General features: G+C 39.1%; 1 non-coding gene across 1 annotated transcript; it reads right to left on the reverse strand.

The window, feature by feature from the left end:
• Positions 1–1133: 1133 nt before the first annotated feature.
• LOC122152274 lies at positions 1134–1195 on the reverse strand. Its single transcript, XR_006164491.1, has one exon. It is a non-coding gene; the product is annotated as a U7 small nuclear RNA (small nuclear RNA).
• Positions 1196–7801: the final 6606 nt, after the last annotated feature.

Here is a 7801-nt window from a genome sequence, read left to right on the forward strand (position 1 = left end):
GCCGTTCTTCCAGTTTGTCCCTGGGATAGTATTGCAGGTAGGCCACACCCCTGGGGAAACTCCCCCTAGGCCGACCGGCCGCTTAGAACGCAGTCATGTGATCCATCATGGGAACCACCACTCACAACTGGAGTCCAGCCAAGTTGACACATCTTCAACTATCACACCAATTTAAGAATTGGACCTTTTACAAGGGTGGCTACTGTTGTAATGATTATTACACACCTTAAGAGAGAAGTATCTTGTACTTTATAGAGCCACTACTGAACACCAGCCTATGTTTAGCTCTTTATATTATTTAATTTAATCATCACTGTATTAATTTTTCTACAATGCTTCTCTACCTGTTTGGAATATGGTAACCCCATAACATGTACCTACCACTCATCTGTCTGTCATAATGTGATGATGACTTACATATTGCTGTGTGCTTGAAGTGATATGACCGGTATTTCAAATACCTACATGATCATCTATTATGGACAGATGTCAGTGGAGCAACTAGACTAAGATAGACTAGTGAACTTTTGAGAAAACTGGCCACTAAAAAACTTATGAATAGGAGTGGAACATCTGATATAGTGCCAGAGGATAATGCTCTGAGGTTGGACATCACTCAAGATATGACTGGGGAAGAGCTGCCTCTTCAAAGTACAGTCAACCTTAATGACATGGATGCAGTAAAGCTTTCATGACCTTCATTTGCTGATGTGGCATGACTCAAAATCAGAAGAAAAAGCTGCAAACACCCATTAGTTATCAGAAAATAGGATGTACGAAGTATGAGACAAGGGAAATTGGAAGCTGTCAAAAATGAAACACAACATATAAAGATTGATATCCTAGGTATTAATGAGCTGAAATGGACACGTATTGGCTATTTTGAGCTGGACAATCATATCATCTACTATTCTCAGAATGACACATTGAAAAGGGATGCTATCACATTCATGATTCATCATCGAAATGAACATTTCAAGATCTATCATGAAGTATAATGCTATCAGTGATAAGATAATATTCATACACGTACAATGAAGACCAGTTAATATGACTTTTATTCACATTTTCCCCACCAACCACTAGAGTCAAAGATGAAGAAAAGAAAGATTTTTTTTTTTTTTTTTTCTTTTGAAGGTCTTCCAGGAAAAGGCAGAAAACCTATTAGACAAATTCTAGAAGAGCTGTACCAGTAGACATTGAAGATTTTGAACAGGTTCTGCAGTCTGAAATTGATCAAACACGCAACGAAGTTGCATTACTAATTACTAGTGATTAGAATACAAAAGTTGAAAACAAAGACCAATCACCAGTAGTTGGAAAATTTAGCTTTGGTGACAGAAATAATGCTGGAGATCGCATGATAGAATTTTCCAAGACCAATGTCTTATTCATTGCAAATACCTTTTATCAACAACAAAAACATCAGCTATACACGTGGACGTTGCCAGATGGAATACATGGGGATCAGATTGATTATATCTGTGGCAAGAGGCAATGGAAAAGCTCAATATCTTCAGCCAAAACAAGGTCAACAGCTGCTTGTGGAACAGACCATCAACTGCTCATATGCAAGTTCAACTTGAAGTCAAAGACAATTAAAACAAGTCCATGAGAGCAAAAATATGGCCTTGAATATGTTGTTGTTGTTGTTACGTGCCGTTGAGTCAAACCCGACTCATAGCAACCCCTCCTTGGATTTCCGAGGCAGTATCACTATGGAAGTAAGATTGCCCAACCTTCCTTCCGAGGAGTGGCTGGTGGGTTTGAACCGCATATCCCTCCCGAATTTAGAGACCATCTAAAGAATAGATTTGATGCATTGAACATCAGTAACTGAAAACCAGAAGAATTGTGGGATGACATCAAGAGCATCATCCATGAAGAACACAAGAGGTCATTAAAAAGATGAGAAAAGAAGAAAAGACCAAAACAGATGACAGAAGAGACTGGGAAGTTTGCCCTTGAGCGGAGAGTAGCCAAAGCAAATGGAAGAAAGGACAAGATAAAAGAGCTGACCAGAAGATTTCAAAGAGCAGCCCAAGCAGACAAAATCAATTACTATAATGAAATGTGCAAAGACTTGGAGTTAGAAAATCAAGAGGTAAGAACATTCTTAGCATTTCTCAAGCTGATAGAACGGAGGAAAATATTTAAGCCTTGAGTTGTAATATAGAAACATTCTATGGGCAAAATATTGAATGATGCAGAAAGCATCAAAAGAAGATGGAAGGAATACACAAAGTCACTGTACCAAAAAGAATGGGTAGATCTTCATCCATTTCAGGAGTTGGCATATGATCAAGAAGCAATGATACTGAAGGGAAAGTTGAAGCTACAATGAAGGAATTGCTGAAGAACAAGGCTCCAGGAATTGACAGACTACCCATTGAGATGTTTCAACAAACAGTTGCCCCACTGGAGGCACTCACTTGGTTATGCCAAGATATTTGTAAGACAGCTACCTGGCCAACTGCCTGGAAGAGATCCATATTTGTACCCATTCTAAAGAAAGGGGATCCCACAGAATGTGGAAATTATAGAACAATATTATTAATATTGCACGCAAGTAAGATCTTACTGAAGATAATTCAAAAACGGTTGCAGCAGTCTATTGACAGAATTTTCAGAGGTGCAAGCTGGAAGAGGATGTGGAACAAGGGACATAATTGTGGATGTCAGTCGGATCTTGGCTCAAAGCAAAGAACACCAGAAAGATATTTACTTGTGTTTCATTGAAAAGCATTTGCTTGTGTGAATCATAACAAATTGTGGATAACATTGAGAAGAATGGGAATTCCAGAACACTTAATTGTACTCATGAGGAACCTGTGCATAGACCAAGAGGCTGTCTTTTGAACAGAACAAGAGGACAGTGGATGGTTTAAAATAAAGAAGGGAGTGTATCAGGGTTGCATCTCTAACCACAATTATTCAATCTATATGCTGAACAAATAATCTGAGAAGCTGGACTATATGAAGAAGAGTGTGGCATCAGGATTAGAATAAGGCTCATTAACAACCTACGACATGCTGACAACACAACTTTGCTTGCTGAAAGTGAGGATGACTTGAAGCACTCACTGATGAGGATTGAAGACTGCAGTCTGCAGTATGGATTACACCTCAATATAAATAAAACAAAAATCCTCAAAACTGGATCTATAAGCAGCATCACAATAACTGGAGAAAATATTGAAGTTGTCAAAGACTTCACATTGCTTGGTTCTACAATTGACGACAATAGAAGCAGCAGCCAGGACATCAGATGGCTTATAGCACTGGGAAAGTCGACCACAAAATACTTATTTCAAGCTGAAGAACAAAAATGTCTCCTTGAAGACTAGGGTGTGTCTGACACAAGCCATGATATTTTCAATCACCTCATATGCATGTGAGAGCTGGACAATGAATATGGAAGACCAAAGAAGAGTTGACACTTTTAACTTGTGGTGCTGGCCAAGAATGCTGAAAGTACCATGGAATGCTTAAAGAACTAACAAATCTGTCCTGAGGAAATGCAGCCAGAAAGCTCCTTGGAAGTTAGAATGGCCAAACTTCATCTCACCTACTTTAGTCATATTATCAGAAGGGACCATTCTGTGGAGAAGCATGTCATGCATGGTAAGGTGGAGCGTTGACTAAAGAGAGGAAGACCTTCAACGAGATGGATTTATAGAGTGGCTGTGGTGATGGGCACAAGAATAGCAGGGATCACGGAGCTGGCGTGGAACTGGTTTGTGTTTCATTCTGCTGTGCATAGGGTCACTGTGAGTTGAAGATGACTTAACGGCATCTAACAACAACAACACAGAATGTAAAAGTTGAAAACATAGAAGAAGGATCCATAGTTAGAAAACTATGGTGATAGCAACATCACTTGCGATTACAAGATAGAATTTTGCAAGATCATTGACATTCATTGCAAACACCTTTTCTGAACAACAGAAATGGCAACTATCTATATGGACCTCACCAGGTGAAATAGACAGGAATCAAGTTGACTACATCTACGGAAAGAGGACATGGAGAAGACCAATATCATCAGTCAGAACAAAGGAGGTAGAGGCTGACTATGGAACAGACCATCAATTACCCATATTCAAGTTCACATTGAAGCTGAGGAAAATTAAAACAAGTCCATGGAGCCAAAATACAACCTTAATTATAGTCTGCTTGAATTTAGAAACAATCTCAAGAACAGATTAGACACATAGAACAGTAATAACTGAAGACCAGATCAGTTGTGGGTGACATGAAGAACTTAATAATGAAGAAAGCAAAAGGTTACTAAAAGGACAAGGAAGAAAGAAAACACTAAAATGAATGTCAGAGACTGAAACTTGCATTGAACATAGGGTAGATAAAGCAAATGGAAGAAATGATGAAATAAAAGACCTGAACAGAAAATTTCAAAGAGTGGCTTAAGAAAACAAAGTAAAAAATTACAATGAAATGTGTAAGGATCTGGAGTTAGAAAACCAAAAGGAAAGAACATGCTTGGCATTTCTCAAGTTGAAAGAACTAAAGAAAAAATTCAAACTTTGAGTTGCAATACTGAAAGATTCTATGGCCAAAGTATTGAATGACCCAAGAAGGAGCAATAGAAGATGGAAGGAATACACAGAGTCACAGTACCAAAATGAACTGGTCAGTGTTTAACTATTTCAGGAGGTAGTATGTGGTCAAGAAGCAATAGTAATGAAGGAGCAAGTACAAGTTGCCCTGAAGACATTAGCAAAAAACAGCCTCCAGAACAGAATAGCCGTTGAGATGTTCCAACAAATGGATGCAATGCTGGAAGAACTCGCTTGTCTATGCCAAGAAATTTGAAAGATACTTAACTGTCCAACTGATTGGAAGAGACCCATATTCATGCTCATTCCAAAGATAAGTGATACAACAGAATGTGGGAATTATACAAGTATATTTTAAGAGCTCTGGTAATTTAGTGCCTAAGGCACTTGACTGCTAACCAGAAGGGTGGAGGTTCAAACTCCCCAGCCACTCCTCAGAACGAAGGTTGGGCAATCTACTTCCATAGTGATAGTTGACACTGCCTCAGAAACCCAAGGAGAGGTTGCTATGAGTTGGGTATGACTCAATGGCAAATAACAACAATAACAATTTTGCTGAAAATAACTCAAAAATGGTTGCAGCAGTACATAGACAAAAACAAAAACAAACAAAAAAAAACCTCATTGACATTGATTCCAACTCATAGTGACCTCTTTGGGTTTCTGAAACAGTCAAAATTTATGGAAGTAGATTGCCCAGTCTTCCTTCCATGGAGCAGCTGGTGGGTTTGAACGGCCAGTCTTTTGGTTAGCAGTCAAATGTGTTAGGCACTACACCACCAGAGTTCCTTACATAGACAAGGAACTGCAATCAATTCAAGCCAGATTTAGAAGAGGTTGTGAAACAAGATATACCATTGCTGATGTCAGATGGATCTTGATTGAAAGCAGAGAATACCAGAAAGATGTGCACCTGTGCTTTACTGACTATGCAAAAGCATTTGACTGTTCAGATCATAACAAATTATGGATAACATTGTGAAGAATGGAAATCCAGAACACTTCACTGTGCTCATGATAAATTTGTACATGAACCAAGAGGCAGTTGTTTAAACAGAACAAGGGGATACCACATGGTTTAAAATCAGGAAAAATGTGTATCGGGGTTGTATTTTTCACTATACTTACTCAATCTGTGCACTGAAAAAACATTATGAAAAACTGGATTATACGAAGAAGAATATGACATCAGGATTGGAGGATACTCATTAATAATCTGTGATATGAAGATGACACAACCTTGCTTGCTGAAAGGGAAGAGAACTTGAAGTACTTACCGATAAAGATCAAAGACTAAAGTTGTCAGTATGAATTACTATTCAACATAAAGAAAACAAAAATCTTCACAACTGGACCAATGAGCAACATCATAATAAATGGAGAAAAGATTGGAGTTATCAGAGATTTCATTTTATTTGTATCCATACTCAATGCCCATGGAAGCAGCAGTCAAAAATCAAACATATTTCATTGGCCAAATATGTTGCAAAAAGACCTCTTTTAAATATCAATGAACTTCATTAATTAATTGCCCATTCTTCCTTTATACTCTTTTAATACTGAACTATTAATAGTAACAATTTTTAATTGTTAATAATTTTTAATACTGAACTATTGTTGTTGTTGTTAAGTGCCGTCGAGTCGCTTCCGACTCATAGCGACCCCATGCACAGCAGAACGAAACACTGCCCGATCCCGCGCCAGCCCCACAATCCCTGCTATACTCGAGCCCATCATCGCGCCACTGTATCAATCCATCTCCCTGAAGGCCTCCCCCTCTTTCGTCGACCCTCCACCCTACCAAGCATGACATCCTTCTCCAGGGAATGGTCCCTTCTTACAACGTGACCAAAATAGGTGAGACCAAGTCTGGCCATTCTTGCTTCCAAGGAGCATTCTGGCTGCACTTCCTCCAGGACAGATCTGTTAGTTCTTTTAGCAGTCCATGGTACTTTCAGCATTCTTCACCAGCACCACAACTCAAAAGCATCAATTCTTCTTTGGTCTTCCCTATTCATTGTCCAGCTCTCACATGCATACCAGGCGATTGGAAATATCATGGCTTGTGTCAGGCGCACCTTAGTCCTCATGGAGATATCCTTGCTCCTCAGCACTTGAAACAGTTCCTTCGCAGTTGACTTCCCCAATGCTACACGTCATCTAATGTCCTGACTGCTGCTTCTGTTGGCATCGATTGTAGAACCAAGCAACGTGAATTCCTTGACAACCTCAATCTTCTCTCCATTTATTGTGATGCTGCTCATTGGTCCAGTTGTGAGGATTTTTGTTTTCTTTATGTTGAGATGTAATCCATACTGCAGACTGAACTATTAATACCCTTTAAATATTAATGAACTTCAAAGTGAAGATGTCACTTTGAAGACCAAGATTAGCTTGACCCAAGCCACAGTATTTTCAATGGCCTCATGTACTCATGAAAGCTGGATAATGAATAAGGAAGAGAAATGAAGAATTGATGTGTTTGAGTTGTGGTGTTGACAAACAGTATTGGGCATACTGTGAACTGCCAGAAGAACAATATATATATATATATATATACATACATATATACATACACACACACATGATGAAATACAGCCAGAATGTTCCTTAGAAGCAAGGATGACAAGATTTTGCCTCTTGTACTTTGGACATAATATTAGGAAGAACCAGTCCCTGGAGAAGGATATCATGCTTGGTATAGTAGAAGGTCAATGAAAAACAGGAAAATCTTCAACGAGAAGGACTGAAATAGTGGCTCTAATACAATGGGCTCAAATGTAGCCAAGGATTGTGAGGATGGTTCAGGACCAGAAACATTTTCTTCTGTTATACATCACATCGCTATGTGGCAAAACCAACTCAACAGCCCTTAACAACAACAACAACAAATATCTTTCACTACTGTTGAGTCGTTTCCGACTCACAGCGACCCCTCCTTGGGTTTCTGCACTCTTGGAGGTGTTGGCCTTGAAAACAGCATTCGCTAAGGGATGTCGCTTTCCTACTTTTATCTACTTGTACATGATTCTTTAACCATGAAGTATGAAATGGTATGGCTGATAGCCTCTTTAATATCCCTGGTGATCCCTCCTTTCTGGTAGTCACAAACTTGTGTGATCTTCTCCCCGGAGAAGTAGCTTCTAACCAATAGAAAATGGCAATGCTGACCATGATTAGGTCCCAAAAGATTGTGACTACCACCTTGCTTTCACTCTTTCTCT

Source organism: Orycteropus afer, unplaced genomic scaffold (genome assembly GCF_000298275.1).
Source record: "Orycteropus afer afer isolate SDZICR_OR568_19922 unplaced genomic scaffold, OryAfe1.0 scaffold00025, whole genome shotgun sequence".
NCBI lineage: Eukaryota > Metazoa > Chordata > Mammalia > Tubulidentata > Orycteropodidae > Orycteropus > Orycteropus afer.